This window comes from Ambystoma mexicanum, chromosome 4p, assembly GCF_040938575.1.
Source record: "Ambystoma mexicanum isolate Mex_15411 chromosome 4p, UKY_AmexF1_1, whole genome shotgun sequence".
Taxonomy (NCBI): domain Eukaryota; kingdom Metazoa; phylum Chordata; class Amphibia; order Caudata; family Ambystomatidae; genus Ambystoma; species Ambystoma mexicanum.
Window position 1 is genome coordinate 396,285,249 of NC_090927.1, and position 20,023 is coordinate 396,305,271.

Below are 20,023 nucleotides of genomic sequence, written 5' to 3' on the forward strand. Positions count from 1 at the left end.
TGTACATGTGCATGTGTGTGTATTTGACAAGGGTGCAACATGGATGCATGTGACAGCGGGATGTGGAAGCCTGATTGGCAGATGTGACATGGATGCCCATCTGAACACTGCGACACTTGGCAGAGGTGTACACATGCATGCAAGTGTGGTGGTGTGTGTACATGTGTAGTGCACTCCCTGTGTTGCATGTGATGTCTGGCTCACCATTGCCTGCTCATGCTGTTGTATGTGTATGGATGGTGCTGGCAGTTGCGATATGGCTGTGGTATGGCTCATGTGTGCAAGTTGAAATTACATGTGTGTTGGGGATTGTGATGGCATGTCTGAGGTTTGCCAATGCCACTCATGTACAACTGTCATGTGTGTATGTGTCCATTGTACAGTGCCCTGATGCCTGTGTTTTCTTTCTCCCTGTCTGCAGCGTCAACTGATGAAGAGGGCAGAGAAGGTGCTGTGGAGCACAGCGGCGGGGATCCCACCGCCAGCCAGAGATGCAAGGCCCGGCTCCCCTCCCAGGTTGTGATCTCGTCGGGGAGTGAGGAGTCCGGTGCCGCGTCCCAGGCCGCAGCTGCCAAGAGGCGGAGGTTGGAGTTGGACTCCTCGGCAGCTGAAGGGGCAGCTGGGACCCCACAGGGCCCAAAGGGGGAAGATGGCGCGGAGTCATCCAGGTTGGTGGGGGGTTTGTTGGAGGAGGAGGCCATGCAAGCAACAGAGACGGGGTCTGGAGGTGGGGATTCCACTGGTGCTAGTGGTGCAGTGCAGGACCAGGGACAGGAGGCAGCACAGGCCGCCGCGGAGGTGCCTGTGTGCTATCCTGTCCCTGATCCTGTCACTGCATCATCTTGCACCAGCAGGGATGCCTACGTCCAGACCCGTTTTCAGGCAGGGGATGGGCTCACTACAACTGGCCTTCCTCTGCCTGCGGACGTGGCTATCCGGGTCCGGGTTGAGCCTGTCCTGACTGGTGTGGCGTTGCGTCAACGGGCCATGCGAGGTGACCTGCAGTCTTTTCATGAGGAGACTGCACGTCATCTCGAATGGCTCGTTGACCGCGTCGGCCTACTGGGACAGGTCACCCAGGCCGGATTCCTCCGTTTGATGGGGCTTGCTGCGACCCCCTCCTCAACTGAACCCCCTATGCGCCAGTGGTCCTCTGTGCCATCTTCCCACTCATCAGTCACCTGGGTGCCCTGTGGAGCTGCCTCTGACGGTGCGGCCAGGCTGGTGGAGGAGGCATCCCTGCCACAGTTGGGAGTCGGACGTCCAGCAGGGGTGGCCACATCAACGACTGCACCCCAGCCAGCAGAGGATGTGCAGGCAGCAGGAGGCAGTGCACGGGCAGAGGCACAGCAGCAGCAGCAACTTGGTGGGAGCCATGATGGCTCGGGGCCTTCGATATCGGAGGGGCAGGCATCGGCCGGAGGGCAGGAGGACCCAGGACAGAAAGTGTCTTCCGTGTGGCAGCGGTTGGGCCACGCCATAGATGCGGAGCGGCAGCGGGCAGAAGAGGCACGGCTCACGATGGTCAGGGCAGAGAACTCCATGCGGAAGGCCCTGAGGCGGGCCGAGTGCCTCGAGGCAATCCGCAGGGGGTTGGAGGTGGACACGTCGACGGCCCTGCGGACCCTCGGGGCCATGGAGGAGGACCGCCTACGGGACATTGAGCAGGAGTTCGATGATGCCCTGGCCCGGGACATCCAAAAGTGAGCCGTCGGACTAGCCCGCTGCCCTTGTAAATAGTTCTGTAGTTAGTGTTAGGTTTCCTTTGATTTTGCATTTTTTTTTGACCTTTTGGACAATGGGCCACATTTTTGTATATAGTTATTTTTTATTAGGTAGTGTTATTAGATAGGTTTCATTTCGTCTGTTGGGATCATGGACCCTAGCTTATTCATCTGTATATAGTTGACTGTTGGATTTTCTTTTTTTTTTACAATTTACCCATGGAGCAATGGCTTTCAATTATAATTTTCCATTGGATTTTCTTTTGTGGACTGTGACTTTGGACACCATTCCTTTGGATTATGATTTTTGGTTTTGCATTATTTCACGGACATGCTGCTTTTTATTTTTTTGAATTCCCATTTCTGTTTGTTTATTTTTGATTCAATTTATGTTTCCTTTAATACATATTTTTTGTTCAAACTTCAATGTGTAGTATCATCTCATTGGTTTCATGCATATCATGATATGGGTTTTGAGATTCACTGACACCCATTGAGTGTATGTGAGGGACATGTGTTCATTTCCAAACTTGCAATTGGGGTTCTATCATGTTATATATAGTGCGTGGATGCAATACTCGGGTGGGTGTTTGGCATTTGGAGGCTGACCATAGGGACCAGGGATCTAGATTGTGATGACATGTTGGCTGGGGAACATGAGTTGGGGCCAGGTGGAGGGCGCCCCACAGTGCTGGGGGGCGGGGGTGCAGGGGAACATGAGTTGCACATGAGTGGGGGCCTGCTGGCAGGTGCCCCACAGTGCTGGGGGGTGGGGGTGCAGGGGAACATGAGTTGGGGGCCTGGTGGAGGGTGCCCCACAGTGCTGGGGGGTGTGGGTGCAGGGGAACATGAGTTGGACATGAGTGGGGGCCTGCTGGCAGGTGCCCCACAGTGCTGGGGGGTGGGGGTGCAGGGGAACATGAGTTGGGGGCCTGCTGGCAGGTGCCCCACAGTGCTAGGGGGTGGGGGTGCAGGGGTGCAGGGGAACATGAGTTGGGGCCTGGTTGAGGGTGCCCCACAGTGCTGGGGGGTGGGGGTGCAGGGGGACATGAGTTGGGGGCCTTGTGGAGGGTGCCACACAGTGCTGGGGGGTGGGGGTGCTGGGGGACATGAGTGGGGGTGCAGGCTAGTCCCCCGTGGTGTGGGCTGCCTGCAGGGGCCGTGGAGTTTGTGGAGCGAACACCTGGGAGGACCCACATGGCCAATTCACGTGTAGTACTCCACGGAACCCCTGAAATACACGTACCCTGCTGATATCGCGTGTGAAACTTCCCGCGCACCCCAAGATACACGTACCCAGGACATTCGCGTGTGAAACTTCCAGCGCACCCCAGTAATACAGGTACCATGCTGAATTCACGTGTGTAAGTTTACGCACACCCCGAAATACACGTACCCAGGACATTCGCGTGTGGAACTTCCAGCGCACCCCTGAAATACACGTACCCTGCTGATATCACGTTTGAAACTTCCCGCGCACCCCAAGATACACGTACCCAGGACATTCGCGTGTGAAACTTCCAGCGCACCCCAGTAATACAGGTACCCTGCTGAATTCACGTGTGTAAGTTTCCGCGCACCCCGAAATACACGTACCCAGGACATTCGCGTGTGGAACTTCCAGCGCACCCCTGATATACACGTACCCTGATGGAATCACGTGTGAAACTTCCCGCGCACCCCTGAAATACACGTGCCACGCTCGCACAGGGCCAATCGCGTGTGAAACTTCCTGTGCACCCCAGTAATAAAGGTACCCTGCTCAATTCACGTGTGTACGTTTCCGCGCACCCCGAAATACACGTACCCAGGACATTCGCGTGTGGAACTTCCAGCGCACCCCTGATATACACGTACCCTGATGGAATCGCGTGTGAAACTTCCCGCGCACCCCTGAAATACACGTACCACGCTCGCACAGGGCCAATCGCGTGTGAAACTTCCCGCGCACCCCAATAATACAGGTACCCTGCTGAATTCACGTGTGTAAGTTTCCGCGCACCCCGAAATACACGTACCCAGGACATTCGCGTGTGGGACTTCCAGCGCACCCCTGATATACACGTACCCTGCTGAATTCACGTGTGAAACTTCCCGCGCACCCCTGATGTACACGTACCCTGATGGAATCGCGTATGGAACTTCCCGCGCACCCCTGAAATACACGTACCCAGCTGAAATAACATGAGGAACTTCCCGCTCACCCCAGTGATACACGTACCCTGCTTGCCGTGCTGGTACAGGGTTAGAGCAGCCCTTTGCGCTGGATTGGGGATTTTGATGCCTTTTCCCTGCGCAAGGGGCGTTCTTGGGGGCATAACTGGCGCTGCTGCAGGGTCGCTGCGCCACTGTGCGCCACGGCTGGTTTTGGTGGCTGGAATCCATGAATACGCTGTGCGCGGAAATGTATGAATTACCCCCTATAAATCCTACTTTGAATGTTTGTGCAAACTTTGAAAGGATTTTGTCAAGTAGGGGAAACATAGTAGGGGGTCCCAACATTTTCAAAATTGGGATAGGCTTGAATGGGAAAAATAATTCTGCTTGCGACTGCAGCCCGAAGTGCTGGACGGATTTGCAGCAAACTTTATTTGAGGAGCAGTGGCAAGGACCCAAAAACATGCATTTGCAAATCTGCCCTGTGTTTTATTTTTTAAAAAGTTTGTAAATGTAGGTGAAAAGAATAGTGATATAACTTTGGTGGCTGAGAAACAGCCTGTGGCCGTAGCCAGGTGCCAGACTGCAACACATGGCACCAAGTCTTATGGGGTTAAAGTGGGCATCACCACCAGGGACCGGCTATTGTGTTAAAGCGGGCAGTAGGTCTGGCTCCCGGCACAGACAGATGCAAAAAATTGTGATATTGTTTTGGTGCCTGTGGCCATATACAGTGACCAGATTGTGAAGGCCATACCTCACACAATCTGCCCACTGGACATGGCCACCAGGGACTGCAATGGGGTTATAGTGGGCATGGCCACCAGTGACTGGCTATGTTGTAACATTTTCAAAATTGGGATAGGCCTGAATGGAAAAAAAACATTCTGCTTGTGGCTACAGCCGCAAGCAGAATGGGCAGGTTTGATGGACGGTTTTCAGCAAACCTGCATAAGGAGCGTCAGCAAGAACCTGAAAGCATGCTTTTGCAAATCTGTTCTATATTTTATTTTCTCCAAAGTGTCCAAATGTAGGTACCAAAAATAGTGATATAACTTTGGTGCCTGGGCAGTGGGCAGGGCCTCAGCCAGGACAAATGCCTACTCTATTAGGGCCTGTGGCCTGGCAGAAGCCCATTCCCCATGGATTGTGGACACTTGCCATGGCTTCAAGCCATGAGCACTGGCTATTGGTCACATTATTAGGGTATAGTGGACACTGACCAGGATGCAGGGTAGGTGCACTGGGTAATGGGGGGGATTGGTGCGGCTGTGGTCATGGTCGAGCTTCATGTCCTAGGCATTTAAACCATAACTTGCATCCCTAGCATGTGCTGCTGAAAATGACACACAGCAGCATGCGCTGCAAAAACATGTTTGGTAAAGGAGGCTTATAGTCCTTTCATATATGTTTAAAGAGGAATTATTAATAACTTATATACTGTGCTGTATTATCATGTAACATTCTCACTTATAAAAACCATTTAAATTGAGTGAAAAACACTTTGCTAAAGGCATGTTTTAGTTAAGTTGCAGAAACAAAAACCAATGAAATTCACTGAAAAAACATTGTTAAAGAGACGTTACGTTGCACCAATAAATACCTATGAAATTCACTGAAAAAAACTTTCTTAAAAGGACATTATGGTTCAGTTGCATTAATAAAAACATATGAAATTAATTGAAAAAACTTTGTTAAAGGGACATTATGGTTGCTAGGTAAAATCGAAAAACAAAAGAAATTAGCCGATGACATCACATATCCGGGTGGTTGTTTTTGTTCAGTGACAGTAAGAATTGTATGCAGTGGACTTGATCTGGTCATACTGCATTGTATTTGTATTTTGTTTATTTATATAGCACACCGGGCCCAAGGGCATCTGGGCACATATCATAAGAGGCAAATTTACAATTACATACAAGGAATAGAATACTCTACCAGCTCACATTAACAAGCAGGTAGGGCTCCGATATGACACAAATATGTACAATATAGGAAAGCAAGCGGCATGTACAAGCATGAGGGATATGCAGACAGTTCCTCTAACCAGTGTAGCATAAGAGTCAAGGAGGTTCAAACAAGAAAATAAGAAGAAGAAGTTAAGTCATCTACATACAAGAAAATAGATGCAGAGAGGAAAACACGCGTTATATATACGTGGACTAAACAGCAGCGTGATCAGGTGTGTGACAGAATGGAGGGAGCCATAGAGTGACATTGGGTGTCTCAAATGTTTTGCGCTGAAAGCCACCCTTTAGTTTTGTTTTTGAAGGCTATGAAGGAAGGCTCAGCTCTAATATCATTAGGAAGGGTATTCAAGAGCTTAGAGGCAAAGACCGGGAAACTCGAGCCGCCCGCTTTTTGTCGTTGGAACCTAGGGAGGTGTAAACTGTGGGCTTGGGCCGCTCTCATAGGCCGAGTGGAAGTGTGTGGTGTAAGTCGGTTGGCTAAGTAGATAGTTGCCTGGTTGGTAAGGCACTTGTGAGGCAAGGCAAGTGTTTTCATGGCGATTCTATGCTTAACGGAAAGCCAATGTAGATCGCGCCTGAGGTTAGAGATATGGTGGTTTCTAGGTATGTTTAATGCTGCTCTAATGGCATTATTCTGAATGACTTGTAGTTTGTTAAGGTTAGATTGACTAGTCCCTAGGTAAAGGGCACTGCAATAGTGTATCTTGGACATAACGAGTGTTCTGGCCAAAGTGATGCAATTTGGAGTAGACAAAAAAATGGTCTACATGCAGAGATAAGTTTGCATGTATATGCAGACGCTGAACTGACAGCATTGGTTTCTCTGCATAGTGATAGTGAGGAATTGAGGTAGATTCCTAAGGATTTGGTGTCCTTAGATACCTTGATGATGTTGCCATCAATGATGAAAGACGTGAAGGATGGGTCAAGTTTATTGAGACACTGGTGTGAACGCAGAATAAGTAGTTCCGTCTTGTCATCATTGAGGCAAAGATCATGTTGCGCCATCCAGGCCTGAATAACCAAGTAGACAACTATCAGGGCGTTAGTGCCCACTGCATAGTCACACATGATGGGGATGAGTATCTGGATGTCGCTGGCATAGTTAGTGTAGGAGACACCCAGATAGTCCAGAGCATCTAACAACAGTTTGGTAAAAACATTATAAAGAGTTGGTGACAAACAAAAACCTTGTGGTACACCACAGTTAATGGGAGCAGGCTCTGCAGATGCTGATGGAGAGAAAAGGTGCTGCCACCCCCCCTCCCTCCTTCTCTGCCTTTCCCCTTTTCTCTGCAGATGAGGTCTCTCGACAAGTCTGATCTATGAAAGTCTCGTCAAAACAGGTAAACCCCTGTTCCTCCAAAACTATCAAGGACCACATCGACTCCCTGGCTCCTGCCCTGGTGGACTTCTGCAATCACTCCTTCACCACCGGAGTCTTCCCATCCCCCCTGAAGCACTCCCTTGTGCACTCTCTTCTTAAGAAACCCTCTGCTGACCCCTCCTGCCCAGCTAAATATCCCCCAATCTCCAACACTCCCTTCCTGGGCAAGCTTCTGGAGAAACTGGCCATATCCCATCTTAATCTCCACACCAAATCTGTCTTCATGACCATCAGTCTGGCTTCAGGGCTGCCAGAAGCATATAAACTGCTCTCCTGAACATCCGTGAAGACCTGCTCTCCAACTTGGACTCCAACACCCCGTGTGTTCTCATTTTGCTTGATCTCTCTTCTGCCTTTGACACTGTCAATCATGCCATCCTGCTCAACCATCTCTGTGACAACCTGGGTATCACTGGACAGGCTCTGGCATGGCTGACTTCTTTCCTCTCCAACTGACCCTCGCAGGTGGACCTTGGGTCCTTCCTCTCTGATAACTTTTTCTCTACCTGTGGTGTCCCCCAGGGGTCTAACCTCTCTCCCTGGCTGTTCAACGAATTCCTGGCACTCCTTGCCCATCCCATAGCCGCTCTCGGCCCCAACTTTCAGTGCTATGCGAATGATACCCAGCTCATTTTCAGGCTACCCCCGGCCTCCTCCTCTTCTTCCCTCATCTCTGACTCTCTGTTTGCTATCCAGGAGTGGTGTGCCGCCAATGACCTCTGCCTTAATGCCAGTAAGACTGAGATTCTACTCATTGGCACACCGACTCCCTCCTTCCCTGCAGCTCTCTGGCCGGCCTCTCTTGGCCCTCTTCCTGTCCCCACCTGCAATGCTAAAAACCTTGGGGTCATCTTCGACTCCACACTCTCCTTCTCTCCTCACATCTCAGACGTCTCTAAGAAATCACACTACCAGCTGCACCTCCTCAGAGGTATTCTTCCTTTCCTCTCCTTCCCCCAGAAGCTCACCGTCTCCAGAGCCCTGGTTCTCTCTAAGCTGGACTATTGCAACAGTCTCTCTCTTAATCTGCCTGCCTCTACTCTCCGCCCTCTGCAACTCATCCAAAACAGGACTTTCGTGACTTGTCCTTGGCCTCAAGCCCAGGGATCGTATCTCTCCAGGACTGAAATCTCTGCACTGGCTCCCAGTGGCTGCAAGGATTATGTTTAAAACCCTCTGCATTGTCCACAAGGCCTTCTGGGGCCTGGGGCCGCAATACCTTCAACTCTCTCTTCCCAAATACCTTCCTTCTCTGGCTCTTCGCTCATCTGCCTCCAACTCCCTCAGGGTCAGTCGCTTCTCCAAGCAACGAGTGGGTGGACGAGCTCTCTCTTCAGCAGGGGCCTCCCTCTGGAACAGCCTTCCTGCCTCCCTGAAACTTGAGGAGAACCATCTCCGGTTCCGGAAACACCTCGAAACCTTCCGCTTTGCTTCTGCTTTCTCTGCCTCTCTCCCCTGCTGAATTTCCTGTCTGAAACTGCACTGGTTACCTGACTACCCTTTCTGATCTTGGGTCTAGGCCCCGCACCTGCCTGCCCCCCTGGCAATCCCCCACACCTGGGGACTGTTTTTCTGTATCCTTACAGTCCCCTACCAGCACTTATTTCTGCTCTTACCCTGCATTTGCCACCATCTGGCCGCTTGGACTGATCTTATTTATTCTTCTATCCCTTGCACTGCACTTTTTCCCCTCTCCCTTCCCCCAGGCAATTGCCCTTTCTCCCTACACATGCACTTGCGTGATCTGAATGACACCTGGCCTAGTAGGATCGTTGTTTGTCTTCCCACTGTTTCCCCTCTCTTGCCTCGTCGCGCCCTGAAACACTTGTGTATGGGCGCGTTATAAATGCGATATCATATCATAAAACCTGCATAGATCTGTTGCTTAAGAAGGATCTGATCCAGGCGGTGGCAGAGTCTGAAAAGTGGGCGGCAAAGGATGTGGTTATTGACCAAGTCAAAGGCCGCTGAGAGATCAAGTAATAATAGCAAGGCTATTTTCCAATTCTCTTTCAGTACCTCAATCTGTGTTTTTAGGTCGATAAGGACAGTTTCCGTCCCATGCATGGGCCGTAAACCAGATTTCCTTAAACCAAGAAGATTGTTAGCTTCCAGATAGTCCTGCATCTGGAGGTAGGCAGCACGGTCCAATATTTTAAGCAAAAATGGGACAGTGATAATAGGCCTATAGTTGGTAGGTACGCTAGGATCAAGGGAGGGTTGTTTAAGCAAAGGGATGACCCAGGCGCCTTTAAGGTTGTCCGGTACTATACCTGTTTTGAAGGATGAATTTATAAAGGCGGTAATGAATATGGCTAGCTCATGGGAGGCCTCCTTGATAATGGAGGCTGGGCACGAATCACGTTGACAATTGGTAGGTTTGATTTTATTAATGATACATTCAACTTCAGCGATAGAGAGTGGAGAGAATGTGATAGGTTTGATGTTGGAAGTGGCCTGTGGGATTACAGACGTAGGAGTATTAAGTTGCTTGTCTGTCTGTAGACAGTTTTGCTTAACTTTGATTTTAGTTTGGAGTGTGGCAATTTTATCCAAGAGTGCTTTCTGTATTTTTGAGCACCATTTGCTGTCTTTAATGCAAGAATCAGGGGGAGTAGCAGGCGATTCAAGTTACTTAAGAATCTTAAATAATTCTTTAGTGTTAGATTTTGCTTGTGTTATACGTTTGTTGAAGATGTCTTTTTTGGCCTGAAGGATGGCCTCTTTATAATTAATGGAAGCTATGATGAGACCGTCCTTGTGGACATCCGATGGATGACTTTTCCAACGGGATTCAGCATTGCAACATAGCACTCTCAGTTGAGGTGTGAACCATGCGTTGAGATGTGCACGAGGTTTAGATTTCCTAAGTTTAATTGGGGCGATTGAGTTCAGTGCTGTGAGAATAACATGATTATATGTTTCCACTAGAATCGAAGGGTCAGAACATGAAACAGACACTTTGCAAAGGGAGGGGAGAATAAGAGGGAGAAGTTTGTCTCTTGTTATATCCCTTTTATTTCTAGTAGGCAGGGCCGGAGCAATGGCTTGTTTAGGGCATTGAATAGCTTCAATGTTGAAGGTAACAATATGATGGTCAGACCAAGCGCATGGTGCATTGGTCTGAAGGCTAATGTTACAATTAGAGTCTACTTACCAATCGACTGTCCACCCTTTAGTTTAGGTTAAAAAATGTGGTGAGAGAACCTTAGGTCAGTTAAAGTGTTCTCGAGATCAGCCACAACAGGGTAATTCGGATCTTGGAAACCCAAAAGCCCCCCACTAGGATAATTTGAGATTTAGTTTTTGAATTCTCTAATAATAGGGATGTGATGTCATCCCCAAAAGAAGTTGCCGGGCCATGCGGTTTGTAAATGAGATGTAAGGTGGCTGTTTGATTAGGAGAGATAGGAAGCTTGATTGACAGCATCTCAGATGAGGTAATCATTTGGCTAGGCATCGCTCTAAGACCAAGTGAATTTTTATGAACAAAGGCAAATCCGCCCCCTCTAGATTGCAAAGTATTACGGTCACATCTAGTGATAGAGCAGTCTGTTTGTATGGCGAGCAAGAGAAGGGGTCCAGAGGCTGCATGGAGCCACGTCTTTGTTATGGCGATAAAATCATGGTCTTGCGTCTTGATAAGATCTGCAATGTCCAATGCATGAGCAGGGAGGGACCTAGCATTGATTAGAGCGCTCTTAATAGGTGTAACTTTGGGAGTATGTGGTAGGGTGTTGTGCGTGGGTTTAGATGAGATGTAGATGGCTCAACGTGATTGTGGCTCAGAGTAGGTAAATTGGTCAAGGTTCAAAGTCTCTGCATACAAACATGATACACATACTCTAAAGGTCCTGTATAAGTAGACCGTAACCTTGTGGTATGTTCATAAGGCACTTTCCGCAGGGTTTGGCCTGATCTCATGGTGCACATATTTATTTATTGCATTTATTTACAGCACACATAACCCGTAGGTATCTAGGCACTAGTTCCATTGTCGAAGGACTGGTAATGCACTGGTTTTTTTTCTGCCAAGCACGGTCCGGGATTCGAACCTGTGTTTGCTCAGCATGGTCTTTCTTTCAAGACCTTCACATTGCTACAGAGCTAAACCTGAGTGTTTAATATACATGGAGCAATATTCAGGCCCTAAAGAGACAATACTATTTTTAGACATGATGGTGAACTCTAATCTCAGTGTCATTTTCTGGTCATAGTATGTGTTTCCTCCTTACAACAGTATGTCTCTATGTGCCTCAGATTTGTATCTATTGATGCTCTCCGTATGTATTTTGTGTACGTACACATGTGAGTAGTAATTCTTGTATTGTTAGCTGTTGATTCCAAGTTTAATATTAGTCAAGATTCTGATAGGCTTGATCTTATGATTCTACTGGCCAAACATACCAGACTACGAATATTCTACTTCTAGGGTCCATGCTGCGGTCATTTCCTATCTGTATGTCTAATTAGATTGCTGTATTAGCAACAAAAATGCAGTATTACGTTCCTGTTTCAATAAGTACATTCTGTGATACATGCAGTAGTTCATGTGAGGCCTCCTGATCACCCTTCATATGTTGCTAGTAAAACTCTAAACAGTTAGTAGGGACTTTCCATCAGGATTGTTACAGAGGGGTGTTGTCATATGTTATGCCATTTGTGATATCATCTTTGATGCCCTAGGTGTTAGTCTTAGCAGTGCATGGCAGTGGCGCAAGTTATGGTTGCATAGCTACCATAACTGGCAAAGTTCTTTGGTTTTTTTCTATTTTACCTTGCAACCATACGTCCCTTTAACAACGTTTTTTCAATTAATATATCTATATAAATAAAAATGTAAATGCTTGTTTGTTCAAAATCTTAAATCTCCGAAAAGTTCTTCACTGATTGCTTTGAAATTTTGACACACATTTGCATTCGAATAGGTGCATGTTTTATATACCTACTATACATAAATGTCACACCTGTGACAGGTAAAAACATGCTTTTTCTGAAAAACAGCGCCATATGTTGGACGTAAAAGACACACGCTTTACTAAATATTTTACTGAAAAACAGTGCCATCTGTTGGACGTAAAAGCAACACATGCTATACTGAATATTTTACGATTCCATTTCAATGTTTCCGTGGCTCAAATACAGGCCGAGGAAGCAGCAGAGCAACGTGCAGCCAGACTTCAGGATGCACGGTTGCGAGCACGGCGATCGCGTTCTGCAGCTTCAGATCTGCTTTGTTCTCGACAGAATGAACGCGACAGGCTGAGAGTGGCTGAAAGTCATCAACGAGAAACAGCAGATCAGCATCAAACAGGACTCCGTGCTCAGCAATCAAGCGATTACAATTGCCTTGCATTGAGCCGGCATGTTCTCAACGGCATCATGACTGAAGTGTGTCCTTATTGCAAGGCTCTGAAATGTAATGGAGAAACTAAAGGAATGTGTTGTACCGCAGGGAAAATTAAACTGCCTCAACTTGGAGAACCGCCAGAGCCATTAAAAACTTTGCTTGCCGGATATACCGCCAAATCAAACAATTTCATATCTAACATCAGGAAATACAACTCATGCTTCCAAATGACGTCATTCGGCACAGAAATCGTAACAACTCAATTCATTCAACAAAGCTCAAGGCCAATTGTTAGAATTGTGCGGTTTAGATCTAGACACAGATTGCTTTTCACATGGACAATTATATGCGTGTTCTACAGTCGGCAAACCAGACAATCTCTATATCTGCACAGACAATGGAAAAACAAAAAATACTGTATACCCACAAGCATTGTGAAATGAATCATATTAGAAACGTGCGCTTTCTCTTTTCTTTCTTTTCCATTTGACCATACTGAGCCACAGTAACGCGTGGCCGGGGTCAGCTAGTGTATATATATATAGATTGGCAGCCATCAACTACTGCGATATATTTCATTGATGGGTTCCGGGTGACATCTGATAGACAAAGAAAGCAAAGAGTGAGTTGTCTATTGTGCCTCCTGGAACCCTGAAAGCAACTCATTGATAATGTTATGTAGTGTGGCCCCCTTATGAGTCCTTTTCCCACACCCTGTGCTCTCCATTACTCACCAGCATTGCAGAGAGTGTAGCGTGGAGGCATGTGAAGACTGTGTACAACATAGAAAATACCAGGAGTGTGCACAACATACAAAATAGCAGAGCAACCTAAAAAAAGTAAATAAATACACCTTGAAGAGAAAATACTGAGTTCCATAATCTCCTCTGTCATGAGGTCATAGTAGAAGGATACAGTACTGAAGGGGGGTTAGTGGTGGGGGGGAGGGGGAATAGTGGCTAATGGCTTTCTGTGGGAGCCATTCACACTACCAATGTTACTGATGGAAACTATTAGTTGATGCTACTGGTATCATTTAAAGCAGCTAAGGAAGGGCAGCTACAAATAAATATTCTTGTGTTCACCCTTTTCTCCCACCATCTCTCAGCAGTTCTTATTTTGAGGGGTGCTTAGTACTACGGATGAGCTGTATTTCTTCCTTCGTTGCAAATTGCGGGTGGTAATGCGATAACACCTGGCAGCGAGGCATTTACTGGCAGCCTTAAAAGTGAGCGCAGGTGGTAGATCAACCAGCAGAGTTGATTGTACCCCTGGCTGTTATTCTCCCCTTCGGTAATGGGTCAGCAGGTCCCAAATGTGGCAGAGTTATGCATACCACCTTATCGCTGAGACCATGGCATGTTCCTGTCTTTACATATGTGGCGCCCTGATAGGCAGCTTGGGGATTTAAGACTTCATGCGAAAGTACAATATTCTGTCTGGAAGGGGGCAGAGCCACATCATGTTTACCGTTTTACACGGAGTCCATCATCAGAGCAGCGTGTGCTGAGTGCTCTGGCCTATGGGGCAGCAACCTCTGACCTGACACATGAGGAAGCAAGCCATGCCAGCCCCTTACATCTTGCTGATGATGGCTATCTATTAGTTCAACAAATATCAGCCTTCGCGGTTGTCCCTTGCCCCCACCGCCCCTCTTAAGAGAAGAACCCTGAGTACAGAGTGCCCCAAGCACAACATGGATGTTCCATGCTGGATTGGACACTCATCAATGCTATCGATTGCCAGCATTTACAGACTGCAATGTATGCGTATATCAAGCCCGGCTCCAGCAGGGGGGCCAGTGGGGCCAGGCCCCCCCAAGGCCACTCCCTAGCCCCCCCTAGAAAGGAGGCCTTCAATGTGGGACCCAAGGGAGTGTGGAATTTGGGGTGTGGGGGGCATTTAGAGTGGTGGAAATGGAAAGAAATTGGTGTGGGATCCCACAAGGGCCGGGTGGGGGCAGTGGTTTGGGGGGACGGTGCCCAAGGAGGCAGGGTTGAGGGGAGCGTAGTTAGCAGTTGACCTCCGATCAAAGGAAATGTCCAAAATAATAGTTTTAAACAACGCTATTACTTTCATGCTGCTTCTTTGCTAAACTATATATCAATTCCACTTTAAACCACTTCCATGTCACTGGTGATGAGTTACTTCACTATGCGGAAAAATAGTTTTGACCAGTGTTGCTGAGTAAATATTCTTTAAATTGCACAGTTTGCATCCCAACTTCCCCTTCGGTACTATTCAAACAAGGTGATTTCTGTTGCTATAAGCAAGGTTTTCTTTTACTTGAACCACACCCGGCACAGCTCCTGCAGCTCCACTCTGAAAGCAGTTGGGTGGCTGCATCATGTGTGATAGTTTCAATGTTAATAGTGGTATTTATTTATTCATGCAATGTTTGTCGGATACCTGCATATTTATTTATTTATGCAATGTTTGTCGGATACAGGTATTTTACAAACATTACAGAAATAAATAAATAATATGGGTCCATGTATCCGACAAACATTGCATAAATAAATAAATGAACCGGGTTGTGGCTGAGGACTGTAACTCCCTCTTGTGACCCCTTGCACGGGGTCACCAGAGGAAGTTATAGTTTGCTCACGGGCGCTTCCTTTTTTTTCCCCCCAGCGCTGGCTCTGGCCGGATCCCGAGATCCAGCTACACATCTGGTGCCGGATCTCGGTTCTGGCGAGAGCCGGCTCAATCCCAGCACTGGGCATTTCACTCGAAGGGCCTGATTTACAGGTGTGTTTTAAAATGGCGCATCCCATAGGAAAGCGTTCTGTGAATCAGGCCCTAAATGTGCAGCAGGAACCTCTGAGAGATTATCATTCTGAAAGGCTGCACTGCAGGAGGCCCAGCCAGGATTTGTTTGCTTGCCCTGGACAATGATCTATGCCTCACAGACATGAAAGCACAAACAACCAGGGAGATGAAGGGCCAATAAACACCACTAAGTGAAGAAGCACACTTACTCAAGCATACTCAATCACACTTACTTAAGCAGGCCTACAACTATTTTCTCAAACCTAAAATCACAAAGTTGGTTTCTGTCATTTAAAGCATGTCTATTTTGTTGTGGGAATATAGCATTTTTTCACATCATGCTTTATTAAATGTTTAACTATATCAAACAATAAATGACACATGGGGGGTCATTATGAGTTGGGCGGTAAGGGATTACCGGCACCGGTAAAGAGACCGGTGCCGGTAATCCTCTACCGCCCAATTGCGAGGTCCCTTAGCGGGAACCGTAAGGAACGTGTGGTCGGACCACACGTCCTTTACGGGTCCCGCTAAGGGATCAGGGCGCTAATAACAGGCTTGCTAGTCACGAGCCTGTTATTAGCGCCCTCACCATTCCTATTGAGCTCTATGGGAGCTCAAATGGGAATGGGGAATGGTTTGTTCAATAGGGATTTACCGGTCCTTCCGGGGCGGAATGGACTGGACAATGGACTTGAACAAGACCGGACTCGGTCTCGGTATGGGAGGCAGCCATGGTGCTAACAGCACCATGGCTACCGCCTATCTCGTAATGACCCCCATGATGTTGCTTTCACACAGATGTCTACAGAAGGTGCATCAATCAACTGGGGTCCTTTACAAATTACATTGAAAATATATATTCTGCTGCAATAACAACTTAAGTATAAGTGAAAAAATAAGGTTAGTAGTAACAAAAATGTAATTCTGGAGCGGAGAGGAATAAAATCAAAAAGTGAAAAAAACAATGGGGGCCCTGGGAGTCCCTCTTTCAGACATTAGTCCCAGTTACAAGAGACTTACCCGGAGTCTTTAGCTCACTATCTTTCACAGATGAGAAATATATAAAACATATCAGTCTTTGTCCTGCCCTAGGGCAGTCCAGCACTGAAATACTAAGCAATTCTCCTCTGAACAAGAGTACCAACAGCAACCCCAGACACGTGTTTCGGTCTAGTTGGACCTCATCAGTAGGGTGGAGCTGTGTCTCTCTAAGAATAGTGAGCAAGGGATCCACGTCTGGATTCCCCTAGTACCTTAGGGTGAGACCCAATGTTACTTAATATGCAAAAAACAAGGGGGGACCTGGGAGTACCTCTGCCGGACATTAGTCCCGGTTATGATAGACTTACCCAGAGTCTTTAGCTCACTATCTTTCACAAAGGAGAAATATCTAAACCACATCAGTCTTTGTCCTGCCCTAGGGCAGTCCAGCACCGAAATGCTAAGCAATTCTCCTCTGAACAAGAGTACCAGCAACAGCCCCAGACGTGGACCCTTTTCTCACTATTCTTAGAGAGGCACAGCTCCACCATACGGATGAGGTCCAACCAGACCAAAACACTTGTCTGGGGTTGATGTTGGTACTCTTATCAGATTTCTTTTAAATTCTCATTAACTTTTATGCTGGAGTTTGTAGTCTATCATTCAGGATGGGGAAAATAAAGCTACAATCATAGTGGATCATTTTCCAAGTCAAGCGAAGTGGAAAAAGTTGTGCTAAAAGCATTTATCACAACTTTTTGTTCACTGCAGGAATTTGGATGGTGTGGTAGGCGAAGTTGGAGAGCAGATCGAATTGAACAAGTTTGCCTGCTCTTAAAGGTCCCTTTGCCGAATCCGATTGGTTTTTCACCAGAATGTATTTTTATGTTGCTGCAAAACCAATGGATTCCTATGGAATCCGCCTGACTTTTTTACACTGGCAAAAGCAGGCAGATTCCAAAAGAAAACATTGTGGATGGCTCCCACAATTGTTAATTGTGGGAGGTATTTACACTTTTCCAGACACATAGAGGAAAAGGGAAGATCAAAGGCGATATTTACCATAGTTTTATGCTTTACTTTACCAGTACTTGGTGGAAACAATTACAATTGCATGGAGGTGTACCTTTGCAAAAAACTGAAAACAGGAGTGGTGCAATTTAGGATTGCAAACAAAATTACTCCCTTACTCTTTTTCATCAACACGTTTCTACAATGATAACCTTGTCAGGTTGGTTTATCATGTGACTTTTTAAAGCAATTGTATAAAATTTAGTATTATTTTAGATATTCAAAACCAAATTTCAACACATATTTGTACCAACTTGAGTTTGGAGGATGCGTAGTCAACTATCTAAATTTCAAGCAAGTTTCAAATTCTGACTTTCCCGCTTAACCAAAGTGTGTGATCCTGGGCAATAATGTAATCATTCAGTTCACAGTATAAGCTATTTCAAAAAAGCCTCACTCGCGGTTTAAGAGATGAGTAGCGCATGTGTCAGGACCTGCCAAGAACACACACGCACCATTCTTTGAAAATATCAGGCCACATATATTGAACAAAATTGTGAAATTGAATAGCAAATCAAAGTAAACACCTCAAACAAAAAGCCATCATGGACAATTGCATATTTTCTAACCAGCATGTAAACAGTATGTACCAGACAATGATGTACAGGGGGATGGCAGGGAGGAAGCACCTCTCCTCCCTGCCAAGCCCAACCAGGAGCGATACCAGGCAGCTGGAAACCCCTTAACCTGCACTGTCTGCCTATTGATCCCTCTCCCCCCAACCCTAAGTTCTCTCTCCTACATGCTACCACTCCCTCGTGCACTCAACTCAATTAAAGTGTTCTTCAAAAATGTAACAAAAAAATAAAATACTTTTCTTCGAAATGTCATTTTGTAAGAAACAAGATGTCCTATTCCTTGCTTCAGTATTCTGGAGAGGGGGGGACTGTCTTTTACAACTAGATGGCGGGACAAAAAGCACCTCCTTCTGGGCCTGCTGGGAGTAGCCACAGTGTTTAGGATGGCATTGTTGGGCACGCACCAATTGAAATGGAACAAAGACTGGGGGCCTCGCTGCCCAGTCCTCGCAGAGGAAGAGGCAGCATCACCCTTGATTCTCCGCAGCCAAGGCCAAGAAAGACATGGGGGGCTCATTAAGAGTCTGGCGATAACCGTGCTGGTACTACCGGCAGGTTACCGCCAGACCCTTAATGATTTACCACCGCCAGACTTGCCAGAAAGACTGGGGTATTACAACCCGGGCATTCCAGAAAGTCAGGCGCCGGTAAATTGTAAGTCCCCATTCCCATGGAGTCCCGTAAGACTCCATGGGAATGGGGACCACGACCAGGGAAGCACCGATGTTAACAGTGCTGGTGCTTCCGTGACGGTCTGCCTACCGTGGCCGATGTGTCCGGCAGGGTCTGCCCTGTCAGACACAGCGGCTCTGGCAGGCAGACTCGTAGTTTGCCAGTCCAGAAATAAAAGTGCTGGTAAGCTTACCGGCACCATTATTTCCGGACCGGCAAACCTGTAATGATGACCATGGTGTGGGTTTTTGAGGTAGGTGGGATTGGAGGTAAATGGGAATGGTGGTCGGGGGACCTGACCTGATGGAAGGTGATTGGGTGTGCAAGGTGAAGGAGAAGTGGATATAATAGAAACGGGAGGAGCAGATGACAAGTGAAGATAGGTAGATTGATGTTGCAACACTATTTTCCTAGTTTCCCTTTTGCTCTGTGCTGTTTTTTATAGAGTGGTGCACATTTATTTTTGTCCGGATCTGGGAAGACATTTTCTTCTGGATCACGGATCTGGGAAATCTGGATTACTATCAGCCCTTTCTTTAGAGTACTCAAACGCCCACACAGAATAGAAATTGGGCCCCCATGATCACAAACCTGGCCCACCCAGATGAACATGCCTGGCGGATATGCTCGTGAATAAAACACACAATCCTTGTTTTTGGTTAATTCCCAAACGCGCCTTTCTAACCCATACTTCTCACTGTTGCCATCTGTTGGGGGCTGCTCCGGTCCACCGGGCAGCCCAATGTTATGGTCGGGTGGCAGCCGTCCGGGCACACATAGGCAGCGTTCACGCTGCAAGTGCAAGGGGTGGGGGGTCATACCACCGGCTCCAGGGACACCGGAGCTCCACACATGGGCCGGAGGGCAACCGGCTCTGGGGGCACCCAGGCTGGGGTCGCCATCCTGGCCCGACTCACAGGGACAGGGCAACACACAGGGACGGCGTTGCCCGGTAGGGGCACCGTCCGGACGGCGTTGCCCGGCAGGGGCACCGTCCTGGAGCTGGGCCCCATCCTTGGGCCCAGCACACGTGGTGGGGCACTGCATGGTGCTCCCAAATACACACAGACACGCAGAGTCAGTTGGGTCTCGACTGCCGAGCCGGAAGCAGCTCGTTCTCTTTATTAACTTGGTCACGTGGTTCCCCACGTGACCAAGACAACACCCGGGAAGATACCATGTCTCCCAACAGGGGAGACATGTAACACTCCTCCTTTTTCATAACAATTAAACAAAAACCCCAAAGTCCCAACATAACCACCACTACTACTACTTGAACCACTCTACTACTTTACACACCCTTTATTAACCTGGGTGAGTGGCTCTCATGTCACTAAAATGCACCACTGAGAACTACT